This window comes from Lithobates pipiens, unplaced genomic scaffold (assembly GCF_037356315.1).
Source record: "Lithobates pipiens isolate NorthernLeopardFrog02 unplaced genomic scaffold, aLitPip1_a1.2 Scaffold_1, whole genome shotgun sequence".
NCBI lineage: Eukaryota > Metazoa > Chordata > Amphibia > Anura > Ranidae > Lithobates > Lithobates pipiens.
This window is the reverse complement of record NW_027507685.1, coordinates 150,597,713-150,613,767: the sequence shown is the minus strand read 5'-3', so window position 1 is coordinate 150,613,767 and position 16,055 is coordinate 150,597,713. Positions and strand designations below refer to the sequence as shown.

Genomic DNA, 16,055 nt, shown 5'->3' with positions numbered 1-16,055 from the left:
TTTCCTTTCAGGTTAATCCACTTACCAGATTTTCTCTTACCTTGTGTGTATGCATCTGTATGAATGTGGTGTAAACTTTAAACTGAAAAATCAACTTAGTGCATATAATTGAATTTCTTTGTAAAGGACTGCAGAATATATTGGTTGCCAATTGAAAACAATAAATACTAGATTTTTTTGAAACACTTAATAGCCTATTGGGGGAACATGAATTTTTCAATTTTTCTACATCCAACAATATTTTCTCTGTATTTGCATATTTTTAGCTGATGATATTTTATTCACTATTTATCTCTTTAGGGAGCAATACAAAACAGTAAGCAAACATGGTCAGAAATGTATCACATTCTATGTTTGGGCCACTGCAACAGCGCATCCACAACCATATGTATGAGTTTGACTTAGCTGGCCATACACGCCTTGAATGCCGACTGTGCAGGTATTCAGGCTGCTGAGGGTTCTGCTGCTGGCTGAATACCATAGCACTGGAGGTTACTTGATCCACGCTGTTTAGAGCAGATAGATTAATCTATAGATTTCCTCTTATTTAGTCCATGGGCTGAACAAGAGAAAATGAAATATAGATTTAATATAAGATTTAATAAGTACTTTTACACCAATAATTTGGCGAGTGTTTAAGTGTTGGATTGGCCTGCCAGACTTACTATTTAATCACTTGCTGCACACTCACATGCGTGTATTTCACGTTCAAGTTATTGTACCCGAGCCATATTGTACCTGAGCCATGGCTGCAGCCATAACCCTAGTATTCTTTCTTTCCAGTTGGTGATGTCCTATACTGTAAAAGCGATCCTAGCAGCTACTTTTACAACTGGCGGGGGGCTCACCCCCTTCCTTCTGCTGCTCTCTGATGCTTTTCCAGGCTCTACTGTCCCACCCAAGGGCCCAGGATCTGATCCAGCAGTTCTCACTGATACTAATAGAGGTGATCGGGGACTTGACGTGACAAGCAATTTGTTAGCATTTCATAATTTTCGGTTAGAGAAAATGTAAACAGAGCAAATTTTTTTCTGGAAAGCATGAGAGCAATGTTTTTTTTATTTTTCCTTTTTAATCTCATGCTCATGTAGAGAAAAGATCTGGGGTCTTAAAGACCCTAGATGCAGTGGCGACTGGTGCTCAAATTTTTTTGGGGGTGGGCGCAAATGAACTGAAAAATTCTGAAACAATAACATCAATTGCAGCCACTATGCCCATCATATGCAGCCTCTGTGTTTATCAAATGCAGCCGACTGTGCCCCATCATTTGCAGCCTCTGTACCCATAATATGCAGCCACTGTGCCCTGCAAATGCAGCCACTGTGCCCCCTGCTGTTTGCCCGGCACTTACCCCATCATTGTGGTGGGTCAGGCAGCAGTTCAGGCGGCGAGCTGTGGGACAGGTAGTTCGGCAATGGATGCAGTACTCCGTGCATGTCTTCTTCCTGTTCTGCTTCGTGGCTAATGGGATCGCCCCTACCTTCAGCCAATCAGGTGCCCTGTATTACATCCGGGACTCGTAATTGGCTGAGAGGCGGTTCTGTGTTGGCAAAGCAAATATTAATTTTCTTTGCTAACACACCTGGGCGCACTGCCTATGGCTCTAATCAGGTGCTTCAAAACACCCCCCGCCGCTGTAATTCAGGCACCCAGCATCCGAAAAGGGTCTGGACAACTGAATGGGGGGGTGGCTACAGTGGCCATGGATAGATTCACGCAATGCATGAATCTATCCATAGTACACAGAGGGGGTGGCTGAAGAGAGGGGGCAGCGCCCCTAATTGACACACCGCCACTGCCCAGGTGTCTACATAAAGATGACCTGTCATGCTTTATTGTTATCACAAGGGATGTTTACATTTCTTTTAATAGCAATACAAGTGATAAAAAAAAAATGGTAAGGGACAGTGTAAAAAAATAATAATAATAAATAAAATAAATAAAAATAATAACATTTTTTTAAACGCCCCCTGTGCTCCTGCACAGAGGTGAATGCATGCGTAGGTCGCACATGCATGTGTAAATGGGCAGAGTTACTGAGCAGCTTTGCGTCACTTCTGGTTTGGGCTGTGGATCATGTATCGTCCCGACTGCTTCACATTTTAAACTTGCTTGTCACAGTGTAAATGTGAGTATATCTCCATGTTTTTTTGGATTCAATAAAATCTTTAAAGCGGTATTATGCTATGGGCACTTTCTTCTTCCATATATGAAACCTACAGAGGATTGTATCAGAATTAAACACACAGAGGATCCATTGAGTGCTGCACAGTGGCATATACTGTGAATGTGCAATTCCCCCGTGTGGGGTAAGGAAATTCAGTGAGTGCAATTCCGATAGGAGCACTATAAAAGAGCACCAGCACTATAGATGGAAGAGCACAGTAAAAGTCACTTTTTTGAAGAGCATCAGTCACTTTATTTGGGAATATATATCCAGTGTATTTTATTTAATATTTTTTTTGTAACAACATTTTTAGTATATTGTCTGAAAGACTGCAACCACATATATGTAGCACCATAGATAGAAGAGCACAGGAAAAGTCACTTTTTTTGAAGAGCACCAGACACTTTATTTGGGAATATATATCAAATATATTTTATTACATTTTTTGCAACTAACTTTTTAGTATATTGTTTGAGGAGTTGTAACACAAATTTATTTGAAGCACTTATCACTTTAAGATTTTATTTAAAAGTTGCAGCAGCCAAGAAAAACAAACACTTCATCACCTCAAATATTTGTTAAATCATCTTTTTTTGCATATCACTTATCCTTTATTTATGATATCAATAGTTAAACATCAGTCGTCTTAGATCACTCCAATCCTTAGGCTGCTTTCACACTGGGGCGGTATTCAGGCGTTACAGCGCTAAAAATAGCGCCTGTGTAGCGCCTGAAAAAAACCGGCCCCTTTCACTCCAGTGTGAAAGCCGGAGGGCTTTCACACTGGGGCGGTGCGCTGGCAGGACAGTGAAAAAAGTCCTGCTAGCCGCATCTTTGGAGCGGTGAAGGAGCGATGTATTCATCGCGCCTAAACCGCTCCTACCCATTGAAATCAATGGGACAGCGCGGCAATACCGCCGGCAGTTTTAACCCCTTTTTCGGCCGCTAGCGGGGGTTAAAACCACCCCGTTAGCGCCCGCAGACCGCCGCTAAAACGACGGTAAAGCGCCGCTAAAAATAGCGGCGCTTTACCGCCGACGACACCCGCACCGCCCCAGTGTGAAAGGGGCCTTATAGTACCTTCAAGTTTATTTCAAATTACATTACAAGGCCCAGACCTTATATGAACAGCGCCACACCTACATCTCTCCCAATCAATTCTTGTACTCCACTCAGGTGGTTGTATCTGAAGGGGCAGCAGTTCTTTGTTTTCTCAAACCAATTGCGTGGAACCACCAACAACAAATTTTAATCAATATGTAAATGGTGTTCGCACCACACATGTGAGGTATTGCTGCAAACGTTATAGCGGGAGCAATAATTCTAGTGCCAGACCTCCTTTGTCCTAAACTGATAACCTGTAAAACATTTTAAAGCGCCGCCTAAGTATCATAGTTTGTCACCATTCCCTGAGTGTGCACAGTTTTAAAGAGTGACATTTTAGGTATTTATTTACTCAGTGTAACATTAGCTTTTATGTTTTACCAGAAATGTGGTTATATATTGTGTTTTTCTTCCAGTAAAATTAAAGTGCATTTTTTCCCAATTTTCATTTGAAAAACTGCTGCACAAATACTGTGTGACATAAAAAAAAATGCAAAAAACACTATTTAATTCTCTAGGGCCTCTGTAAAAAATATATATTTACAGTGTTTGGTGGTTCTAAGTAATTCTCTAGCAAAACAAAAACAGATTTTTACATATAGGAGAGAAATGTCAGAATAGGCCTGGTCTTCAAGTGGTTAAAAGCCAATGTAGAAACCAAACGTAGCCTAGTTGTCTAATTTATTTATTTAAATATACAACTAGTAATTACACAAAAATGATAACATGCAAACAGAAGTCGTATGGGTAAAAGTGTTTGGCAGCAATTATTAATTTTCTCATGAGGAAAAAAACAGATCAGTTAAATATTTCTATAAAAGACCAAGTTATATCTTTTCCAGCTATACTTATCCAAACTGTTTTTTTGATTTAACCTGAGAATAAAATACACTGTTAATACAGCCTTTGTAGTACTAGCAGAGCCCTCACCAACTGCAGTCCCTAAATGGTCCGGGTTAGAGGTATCCCATTTGTAACGAGTTAGAGCAAATAGATTTTGTACCTGAAAGAAAAGGATATTTGCTTTTATCACACAAGGCTTCTGGAGTAATTCAGTAAGACCTGTGCACCTTCCTTTCTAGTTTGACATGTCCGTGCGGCTTCTAGTGCCGTTTAAAAAGCAGCATGTTTTTGGGCGTGGGTGCTTTAGAAGTCTGTGGTTAAGCTGTGAGTTCAACATGAATGCAACGTGAACTCAGGATTTCCTTTGAAGTTTGACACCAGAGATTTTCCCCGCCTACTGGGGGGGCTGAAGAAGAAGAAAAAAAACCTTTAAACTTCTCCAAGTACCATGTAGCTAGGAAGAAGTTTCAGAAGAAAATTGCCTGTGTTTGAAGAGTTAGTTTGAATGTGGATCATATTCCTTTAACCTTACCCATTTTGTTTGAAAGAGTGTGCCGGGCATGAAGGGAATAACTGAACAGAAAGAGTGCTGCTGCACTGAAAATTCTTATAGGAGGAGGAGAGATTTAAAGTGTACTTTGCATTGTTTCTGTGTGTACACTATGTGAAATTACCCCATTTCAACTTTATATAAATATATGCAACAGTGCCATGGTGTGATCTGCATTTTGTGAGATTAGTCTAAGGGTCCATTCACATGGGGCATTTTACTGTGGGCCCAATGCAGGTTCGGTGTTTTCCCAGTATGGAGATGCACAGGTGTTGCATGTGTCCCCCTGCCACCACCATATTTGAGTAGCCTCAGATTGCCCACAGAAAGATTATTTCCTTGTTCACTTTCCTAAGGCCGGGTTCACACTATTGTAAATTGGATGTGGGATCTCCACATCCAATTTGCAATAGCAAGAGATTGTGATCTGCTCTCTATGGAGCCGGTTCACATATCTCTGATGCAGCTCCTGTGCGAACGTGCACAGGAGCCCTGTGCGTCTATTGGTCCATTTCTGGTCTGAATTCAGCCCAAAATTCTGGCTGAAATTGGACCTGAAATGGAGAACCAGGATGCACAGGACCCCTGCTGGGAGCCGCATCAGCATTAGTTGTGAACCCAGCCTTAATCCTTTAAATCTTTGTGAGGTCTCAGACATACAGCAAGGATTGGAGATTGCAACCATCACAAATCACATGACCAGCATACCGGGAAGTTTCTGTACTTGTTCTACTAGTTGTTGCCGGAAGAAGGTACAGATACTAGTTGTTGGTGCTGGGATTTGGGTGTAGTTAGGGCATTTTGGAATGCAGGCCAGGAAGGGGAGGGGGGTGAGCGAGTGCCCCCCTCCTGAACCATAGCAGGCCACATGCCCTAAACATGGGAGGGGGTGGGGCAGGAGTGGCTCTGTCAACCAAACTATGTAATATCCAGTGAAACATCTGGTATTATATGTTCCAATATTTTTTTTTGTTTGTTATATTTGCTAAAATGAAATGCAGAGGTTTGGAATGGAAAATTAAATTTCCCATGAAATGAGCAGGCTTGCGCCCAATGTTCAAAAGCATGCACGTTTGATGGTAGATTAAGAGGCATTTATTGAGAATAGCAACATGTACATCAAGCCAACGTGCCTCACTAGAAAGGGCTCTCCCTTCTACAGGGTTGTTGCTGCATGCTATTAACTGGAAATGGTTCCATTGCCTGAAGAAGGGATAGCTCTTGCTCCCAAAATGCATTGGCTTGATGTGCTTGTTACTGTTCTCAATAAACGCCTGGACTTTGAACGGATGAGAAGACTGCAGATAAACAAGTACAACTTATGTAGGATGATTTGTTTCATCTCTGTGTAAGGTTTTATAACCATTTTAAAGAGTTGCTCTCTGCTATTTCAAATCTATAATTTTTACATGCTATTTAATAACTGGTTCAGTACCACTAGATTGGCATGAGGCCAGTGTGGTGCCTATATTTAACCACTTCAATACCAGGCCATAGTCATAGTCATATGACATCCGCAAATGGGATCTACCATCCTGGGCGGGCATCATATGGCGTCGTCGGTATCTCGCCGCTCCTGCGGGCCCCCGGGGGCCCTCATAGCGGTGATCGTGGATGAGGTGTGTCCCTCGCACACAGCCATTCCTGATCTGGGTAACGAGCCAATAATGAATGACCTTTACCATGTGACCGGCTGTGTCCAATCACAGCCAGTCACATGTATTGCCCACGGCACTCATGCACGTCCCTAAGGTGCGCACAGAACGGCGATTGGGGATGCAGCTTGTCACCCTAACACAACCTAACCCCGATCGCAGTAACCACGTGACCGGCTATGTCCAATCACAGCCAGTCACAGAATGTAAACAAACCACGGTATCGAGATGTCACAGCCCATCTGAGTACCTGTCACAGTATATCTGAGTACCTGAGCACCTGTCACAGCCCATCTGAGTACCTGTCACAGTATATATGAGTACCTGTCACAGCTCATCTGAGTACCCGAGTACCTGTCACCGTCCATCTGAGTACCCGGGTATCTGTCACAGTCCATCTGCGTACCCGAGTACCTGTCACAGTCCATCTGAGTACCTGAATACCTGTCACAGTTCATCTAAGTACCCGGGTACCTATCACAGTCCATCTGAGTACCTGAGTACCAGTCACAGTTCATATGAGTACCTGAGTACCTGTCACAGTCCATCTGAGTTCCCAAATACCTGTCACAGTTCATCTGAGTACACGAGTACCTGAGTACCAGTCACCAGCTCATCAAAGTACCCCAATACCTATCTGTAGCCCATCAGAGTATCCGAGTACTTGTCTTCAGCCCAACAGAGTACCCGAGTACCTACCTGCAGCCCATGCCTCATAGAATATATGTTGGGGTGTTTGCTTTCCAAAATGGGGTAATGTTGTTGGTAATTCCACTGTCCTGGTGCTCCAGGGCCTTCAAAAGTGTCATAGGTAGGAATGAAATGAGATGTGTAATTTATTCTCCTAGAACGCCTGAGAGCCGATTCACACAGGGGCGACTCAGATCCGACTTCAGGTCGCCCCTAGTCGCCTCAGGTCAGACAACATTTAAAAATCAATGTAAGTGAATGAGAGCAGTCTTAATGCACGCTACTGAAGTCGCTCCGACTTCAGAAGAGGTTCCTGTACTACTTCAATCCGACTTGTAGGCGACTGGTACCCATTGATTTCAATGGAGGTCGCCTCCAAGTCAGATCTCCGTCTATACGGAGGCGACTCTGACAGAATTATTAGCTCTGAAGGGGGAACTCCACGCCAAATTTATGAAAAAAATTTGGCGTGGGTTCCCCCTCCGAGAGCATACCAGGCCCTTAGGTCTGGTATGGATTCTAAGGGGAACCCCCTACGCCGAAAAAACGGCGTGGGGTCCCCCCCCAGATCCATACCAGACCCTTATCTGAGCATGCTACCCGGCCGGCCAGGAAAGGGGGTGGGGACGAGCGAGTGCCCCCCCCCTCCTGAGCCGTACCAGGCCATCAACATGGGGGGTGCCTTGGGGAAGGGGGGGCGTGCGGCCCCCCACCCCAAAGCACCTTGTCCCCATGTTGATGAGGACAAGGGCCTCTTCCCGACAACCCTGGCCGTTGGTTGTCGGGGTCTGCGGGTGGGGGGCTTATCGGAATCCGGAAGCCCCCTTTAATAGGGGGGGCCCCCGGATACCGGCCCCCCACCCTATGTGAATGAGTATGGGGTACAATGTACCCCTACCCATTCACCTGTGAAAATAAGTAAAAAAACACAACACAGGGTTAAAATAGTTTATTGCACAGCTCCGGGGCTCTTCTCCGGGACTGTGACATGAGGGGGCGGGGTCATCATGTGACATCAACCGGTGACCCCGCCCCTTGTCCCTATATAAGGCACCGCATTCCTGGCATTGAAGCCAGAGAGAGCGTCGAGTCAACATCAGAAGAAGAAGAAGAACGGAAGGCGGCAGCGACGACGGCGGCGACAGAAGACCGGGCCACCGCTAGTAAAAGAGCTGGAAGAAGAAGCGGTGGCCCGGCAAGAAGAACAGAAGAGGGGGACAAGACCCCCAAAGTTGGAAGAAGAGGGCGGCGGCGAAGAAGAAAGCCAGGCTCCTCCGCTAGTAAAAGAGCTAGCAGAAGATAGCATTTTTTTTACTTGTTTTCACAGGTGAATGGGTAGGGGTACATTGTACCCCATACTCATTCACATAGGGCAGGGGGGCCCGGTCTTAAAGGGGGCTCCCGGATTCCGATAAGCCCCCCGCCCGCAGACCCCGACAACCAACGGCCAGGGTTGTCGGGAAGAGGCCCTTGTCCTCATCAACATGGGGACAAGGTGCTTTGGGGTGGGGGGCCGCGCGGCCCCCCCTTCCCCAAGGCACCCCCCATGTTGAGGGCTCGCGGCCTGGTACGGCTCAGGAGGGGGGGTGCTCGCTCGTCCCCACCCCCTTTCCTGGCCGGCCAGGTAGCGTGCTCGGATAAGGGTCTGGTATGGATCTGGAGGGGACCCCCACGCCGTTTTTTCGGCGTAGGGGGTTCCTCTTAGAATCCATACCAGACCTAAGGGCCTGGTATGCTCTCGGAGGGGGAACCCACGCCAATTTTTTTTCATAAATTTGGCATGGAGTTCCCCCTTCAGAGCTCATTCTCTGATTGGCCACGGCAAAAGTCGTGTTGTAAGTCGCCCCAGGTCGTGTCTAATTCATGTTCAAGTCGTCTCCAAGTTGCCTCATAAAGTCGTCCTGGAAGTTGTGTCGCCCCTGTGTGAACCGGCTCTGAAGGTACTACTTCAATATTGGGCCTCTGTATGTGAACTGGCTGTGTAAAAGTATCACACATGTGATATCACCATACTCAGGACGAGTAGCAGAATGTGTTTTGGGGTGTAATTTTTGCTATATACATGCTATGTGTTAGAAATATTTTATAATCTGACAACTTTGGGTAAAAAAAAAAAAATGTTTTAATTTTCTTTCTACGTTTTACGAAGACTTGTGGAAAAAAATTAACCATTCAAGAGACTCATTATGCCTCATAGAATAGACATTGGGGTGTCTGCTTTCCAAAATGGGGTCATTTTGTGGGTAATACCACTGTCCTGGGGCTCCAGAGCCTTCACAAATGTAATAGGTGGTTAGGAAATTAGAGGTGTAATTTTATGCTCCTGGAACCCCTGACGGTGCTTCCTGCATGTTGGACCTCTCTGTGTGGACAGGCTGTGTAAAAGTAACACATGTGGTATCGCCATACTCGGGAGGAGTAGCAGAATGTATTTTGGGGTGTAATTGGAAGTATGTATATGCTGTGTGTGAGAAATAACTTTATTATGACAATTGTGTGAAAAAAAAATTCTTAATTTTCCCAAGAATTGTGGGAAAAAATTACAACTTTAAAAAACTCACCATGCCTCTTGCAAAATACCTTGGACTGTCTACTTTTCAAAAAAAGGGGTCATTTGGGGGGTATTTGTACTTTCCTGGCATTTCAGGACCTCAAGAAATGAGATAGGCCATCAGTGCATCAGGTGTGATCAATTTTCAATGATTTGCACCATAGCTTGTAGACTCTATAACTTTCACATAGACTAAATAATATCCACTAATTTGGGTTATTTTTTTACCAAAGAGATGTAGCCGTATAAATTTTGGCCCAAATTTATGAACAAAAATTACTTATTTGCAAAATTTTATCATAGAAAATTTTTCAAAATCTTCACTTTTTTCACTTATGTCGCAAAAAATAAAAAACCCAGTGGTGATTAAATACCACCAAAAGAAAGCTCTATTTGTATGAAAAAAAATGATAAAAGTGGTTAAAAAAGAATCAAAGTCTTTACAATATAGCTATAGACCTGTATTTGAACTATAGATAGGGACATACTTGAGAATTTGATAATAAACCTCATAGGAGAGTTTTTTTTCCCTAGAAAACAATAATATAAGCAATAGATAGTATTGATTGTTAATCTTTTCATGAACATGTAGGCAAAAAACATATAGAAAAAAGTGTCTGTGGATATAGTATACTTGGACTTTACAAAAGCATTTGGCACAGTTCCCCACATATAACTAATGTGTAGGATGATGTCTTAAGGCCCACACACACAATCTGACTTTTTGGCAACAAATATGCCAATTACCTATTTTAAGGCAACACCCGATCGTGTGTACGCTCCATCGGACAAACTTTTTCTGTTTTTATCAGACTTTTGTTGGCTGTGCGAATGGACAAACTTTCCAGCGACAAAAGTCTGATGGAGCAAAGTCCGATCGTGTGTACAGAAAACCATAGGACTTTTGTGCAAAGTACAAACACGCATGCTCAGAACCAATGCAAAAGATCAGACAACAATACAGAAATTGACCAAAGGTGGCGGTACAGAGCAGAAAAACCACGTGATTTGTTGAAAGTTGGCTGGAAAAGCCTTGCCGTGTGTATACAATACAAGTTCACGGTCGACACCCTTCGTACAAAAATTTACGGGAAAGTTTGTACAAAGTCCAATCGTGTGTATGAGGCTTTAGGCTTCAGCTTGTAAATGGCTAAACTGGCTTAAAGACTGTGTTCAGAGAGTAGTAATTAATGATTCATATTCTGAATGGTCTAAGGTTATTAGTGGTGTACCCAAGGTTCAGTGTTGGGACCCTTGAACGTTTTGCAATTAGGTTAATTGGCAACAGGTCACTAACATGATTGAGTATAAAAAGAGGATCTTAGAGAGTGTCTCAAAAGTAAAGATGGCCAGAGGTTCACCACTCTGTGTAAAGCTTTGTGTAAAAATTGTTGAACAATTTCAGAATAACATTCCTTAACGTAAAATTACAAAAACTTTAAATATATCATTATCTACAGTACATAATATCATCAAAGAAGTCTGAGCATATGGAGAAATCTCCCAGGCCTGCAGGTGGCTGAAAGCAGCCATGATTCTGTAATGGACATTATTGCATGGGCTCAGGAATACTTCCAAAAATCACTCTGTAAACACAGTTCTCTGTGCCTTCCAAAAATTCAGGTAAAGCTCTTATGCAAAGAAGTCATATCTCAATATGATCCAGAAACACCACCGTCTTCTCTGGGCCAAAGCTTATTTAAAACAGTCTGTTGCAAAGTGAAAAACTTTTCTGTGGTCAAAAGAATCAAAATTTGTCATTTTTTTGGGCAACCATGGGTGCCACATCCTCCAGACTAAAGAGGAGAGGGACCTTCTGGCTTATTATCAGTGCTCAGTTCAAAAGCCTCCATCTCTGATTGTATAGGGGTGCATTAGTGCCTATGGAATAGACAGCTTGCACATCTAGAAAGGCACCATCAATGCTGAAAGACATACCCAGGTTTTAGAGCAGCATATGCTCAAGCACAAATAGGACAACATTCCTCTCCCAAAATTCCAGCACCTGGTCTCCTCAGTTCCCAAACGTGAATAGAGTGTTGTTAAAAAAAAGGGGATGCTATAGTTGCCTGACGTAACTTTTTGGAACTGGGGTTGTACTTGGCAAGCTTTTTGTTGCCCTGTCCCAACTTTTTTTGAGACATGTTGCTGCCATCAATTTCAAAATGATCTGATTTTTTTCTTTAATTTGTTTACATTTCTTCAGTTACTTCCTGGTTTCCAGACCTAGGCAAATGATGGGTTGATAGTGGGGTTGTCAGGGGAATGGCTCATCAATGATTGAAAAGCATTATTTATATTATTACATTGTTATATATAATTAAATAGTTTTAACTCACCATAATGCAGAATCAGTGGGAGCCTTGAGCTTGTTATTTGTCACCGTCACCTGCAACCAGATGCAGCGTGTCACTTGCCACTGTCACCTGCCACCAGATGCAGCTGGGGGGATTTACTATAACTGGAACGTTCATAATCTGGTGCAGCTCTGCATAGAAACCAATTAGCTTCCAGGTTTTTTTTTTGTCAAAGATTAATTGAACAAGCTGAAGTTAGAAGCTGATTGGCTACCATGCACAACTGGACCAGATTTTGCACCCTCCAGTTTTAGTAAATCAACCCCTGCTTGCCACTGTTGCCTGCCACCAGATGCAGCATATCACTTGCCACCTTCGCCTGCCACCAGATGCAGTTTTATTTGTGCAGTGTATGAGCTGTGTATCCCTGGGGATCGGCACTGTCCCGCCCATTAAATCCTGTATTCCCCTGTGTGATCCCAGGGATCGACATTGTTAGTTGTTGCCTGGCACTTATGTAGTTAGGTGCTTTCACGGAAATCTTTGGTTCAAGCTCGGTGTGCGACTTGCTTTTCTTGATTGCTTCATTGAGCCGACACATGCACAATAGCTGTAGGGATACAGGAGGCAGTGTGACCTGGAGGGGACCCCTGTTCTAGGGGGAGTACAACTAGGAGAGTCAGTGGTTGAGAAGGAGGTAGAGATTGCAGAGAGAGAGGCGTAGATAATTACAAAATTGTTCAATGCATTAGTAAGTCCTCGTAGCTACTTAAGCCCCGGACCATTTGGCTGGCCATAGACCAGAGCGTTTTTTACAATTTGGCACTGCATCGCTTTAATTGACAATTGCGTGATCGTGCGACGTGGCTCCCAAACAAAATTGACGTCCTTTTTTACCCACAGGTAGATCTTTCTTTTGGTGGTATTTGATCACCTCTGCGGTTTTTATTTTTTGCGCTATAAACAAAAAAAAGCGACAATTTTGAAAAAAAACACATTATTTTTTACTTTTTGCTATGATAAATATCCCCCAAAAAAAAAAAAAAAAATATATATATATATATATATATATATATATATATATATATATATATAAAAAATTTCCTCAGTTTAGGCCGATACGTAATCCACATATTTTTGGTAAAAAAAAAACGAAATAAGCGTTTATTGATTGGTTTGCACAAAAGTTATAGCGTCTACAAAATAGGGGATAGTTTTATGGCATTTTTATTATTATTTTTTTTTTTTTACTAGTAATGGCGGCGATCAGCAATTTTTATTGGGACTGCGACATTATGGCAGACACATCGGACACTTTTGGTGCGATTTTGGTACCATTCACATTGATACAGCGATCATTGCAATTAAAGCAGGAGTAAACCCGCTGACTTTTTTTGTTTACACCTGTAAGGGAAAAGGCATAATGAGCTAGTATGTACCGCATACTAGCTCATTATGAAATACTTACCAAGAGAGCGAGGTGCCGGAATCTCACTCCACGCCAAGGGAGCTGACATGTTCCCTCGGCATGTCTTCCGAGTATCGCAGCTCCGGCGATGTGAGTGGCCGGAGCCGCAATGTCGTCACTCCCGCGCATGCGCGCGGGAGTTTTCTTCCCGGCAGGGTCTGGCTCCTGCCGGACTGTCAGAATCCCCAGTGCGCATGCCCCGCTGAAGTCAGCGGCTCATTGCGAGGGGAATATCTCCTAAACCATACAGGTTTAGGAGATATTTTTTTACCTACGGGTAAGCCTTATTATAGGCTTACCTGTAGGTCAAAGTGAAAAAACGAACTATACAACCGCTTTAAAAATGCATTGATTACTGTGTAAATGTGACTGCCAGTGAAGGGGTTAACCACTAGGTGGTGCTGTAGGGGTCAAGTGTGCCCTAGGGAGTGATTCTAACAGCGGGGGGAGGGGCTGTGTGTGACGTGACACTGATCACCGCTCCCGATCACAGGGAGCTATGATCAGTGACAGTGTCATTAGGCAGAACAGGGAAATGCTCGTTTACATTTCCCCATTCTTCCTCCCCGTGAGACGATTGGATGGAAAAGTAGATTTTTCCTTCGTCACACTTTTTCAGATCTGAGCGAGTCACATGTCAGCGAACATGTCACCGCTGACATCTGGTGCTGCATAGAGTTCTATGGAGCGTCCGTTCAGGTCTGCCTAAAAAACTGACAGGCGCACCTGAACATACAGTCCGTGTGAAAGAGGCCTAAGCCCTTGTACACACGGTCGGACATTCCGACCACAAAATACGTCACATTTTTTCCAACAGATTTTGTCTGAAACTGGTGTTGCATACACACGGTCGGACAAAGTTCATCCGCATTTTCTGACTGGATAATGAAGGAGCAGCAGCACATTGATGAGGTCATCCCTTTGTTTAACTTCCTGTAAGCATCCTCTAAGGCAGTGGTCATCAACCCTGCCTTCAGGGCCCACTAAGTGCTGGTTCACACTGGGGCGACTTGTCAGGCAACTTAGCCGCCTGACAAGTCATGTCCCATTCTGCACAATGGAACCGTTCTAATCGGAGCGACACAATTCGATCCGGCTTAGAAAAAGGCCACTGTACGACTTTGGGGGCGACTTGCATTGACTTCTATAAAGAAGTCATTTTGCAAGTCGCCGCAGTGGTCGTTTCCAGGTCGCCTGAGACAGTCACACTGCAAGTCCTGCTGCCTCAGTGTGAACTGACACTAAGCCCTTGTACACACGGTCGGAAATTCCAACCACAAAATCCGTCTGATTTTTTCCAACGGATTTTGTCTGCAACTGGTGTTGCATACACACGGTCGGACAAAGTTATCCGAAAATCCGATCGTTCGGAACATGATGACGTTCGTTAATTACGACGAAACTACGTTCAGGCTAGTAGCCAATAGCTTTGGTCTCGTAATTTGATCTGAGCATGTGTGGCACTTTGTCTGATCAAAATTCTCTACAAACGATCGGACAAAGTCCGATCAGATCATGTTGTCGGAAAGTGTTATATTCAGCTCTCAAACTTTGTTGGTCAGACATTCCAACGGAAAAAGTCAGATGGAGCCCACACGGATTATCCGACAACACGGTCTGATCGGACATTTTCCGTCGGAATGTCCGACCGTGTGTACGGGGGCTAAGACTTTGCACGTCTTTTTGTTTTAATGCACTTGGAATATATTTAGCTGCTTTAAAGTGTATCTACATAAGTAAAATTTTAAATTCATATATTTCCACATTAAATTTCTATAATTTTTGGCCTACTATTAATCAGAATGATCTTAAAATTGGAAAACATTTTTAAAGAATCCCAAATATTTACTTCCTTGAATGCAGTGACACATATTCACTATGTCGTGTAAGAATGCAATGCTGTGTCATCCATTTCTCAGAGCCAAATTGTGAACTTGTTTCTGTGTTGCTCAGTAGGCTCTGGGCAATCAGTAGAACATGGATCTCGGTGGCTATGGAGTGATTAACCTGAGTGATTCATATGCTCCTTCTGCAACCATAACTAATTACTTCAGGATGGAAAATGGGAATAGCCTGGGGAACCCAGAAGCACTGGAAGAAGAACTCTGAGCATTTTTGATTTCAGAGCTGTCAATATCCTGGCTAGAAAACTGGGTGGTGCACAGTGGATCAAGCACCACCTGTACTTGATCAGCTGGAACAGAAGCAGTGGGAGACATTGGGGATCTAATAAATCCCTGATATAAATAAAGAACCTGTCAGCTCCTGAATGCTATCACATAGAAAACTGTTAGCCCCCTTGTGACAGCAATAAGGTTAAGAGAAAAAAATTATTTAACCACTTAAGAACTGGGCCTATTTTTCAAACTTGTTGTTTACAAGTTAAAATCATTTTTTTTGCTACAAAATTACTTAGAACCCACAAACATATATATTTTTTTCTAACACCCTAGAGAATAAAATGGCAGTCATTGCAATACTTTCTGTCACATTGTATTTGCACAGCGGTCTTAGAAGCACACTTTTTTTTTTTAAAATACACTTTTTTGAATTAAAAAATAAGACAAGTTAGCCCAATTTTTTTTTATATTGTGAAATATGATGTTATGCTGAGTAAATTGATACCCAACATATCACGCTTCAAAATTGCTCCTGCTCGTGGAATCAGGACACGCATTTATCCTTAAAAATCTCCATTGGCGATGTTTAAAAAATTCTACAGGTTGCATA

General features: G+C 43.2%; 1 long non-coding RNA gene across 1 annotated transcript in view; it reads left to right on the top strand.

The window, feature by feature from the left end:
• The window catches only part of LOC143988457 (uncharacterized), a 116,873-nt gene that overhangs the window by 35,350 nt on the left and 65,468 nt on the right, over positions 1–16,055 (top strand). The gene's annotated exons all lie outside the window — the stretch shown is intronic.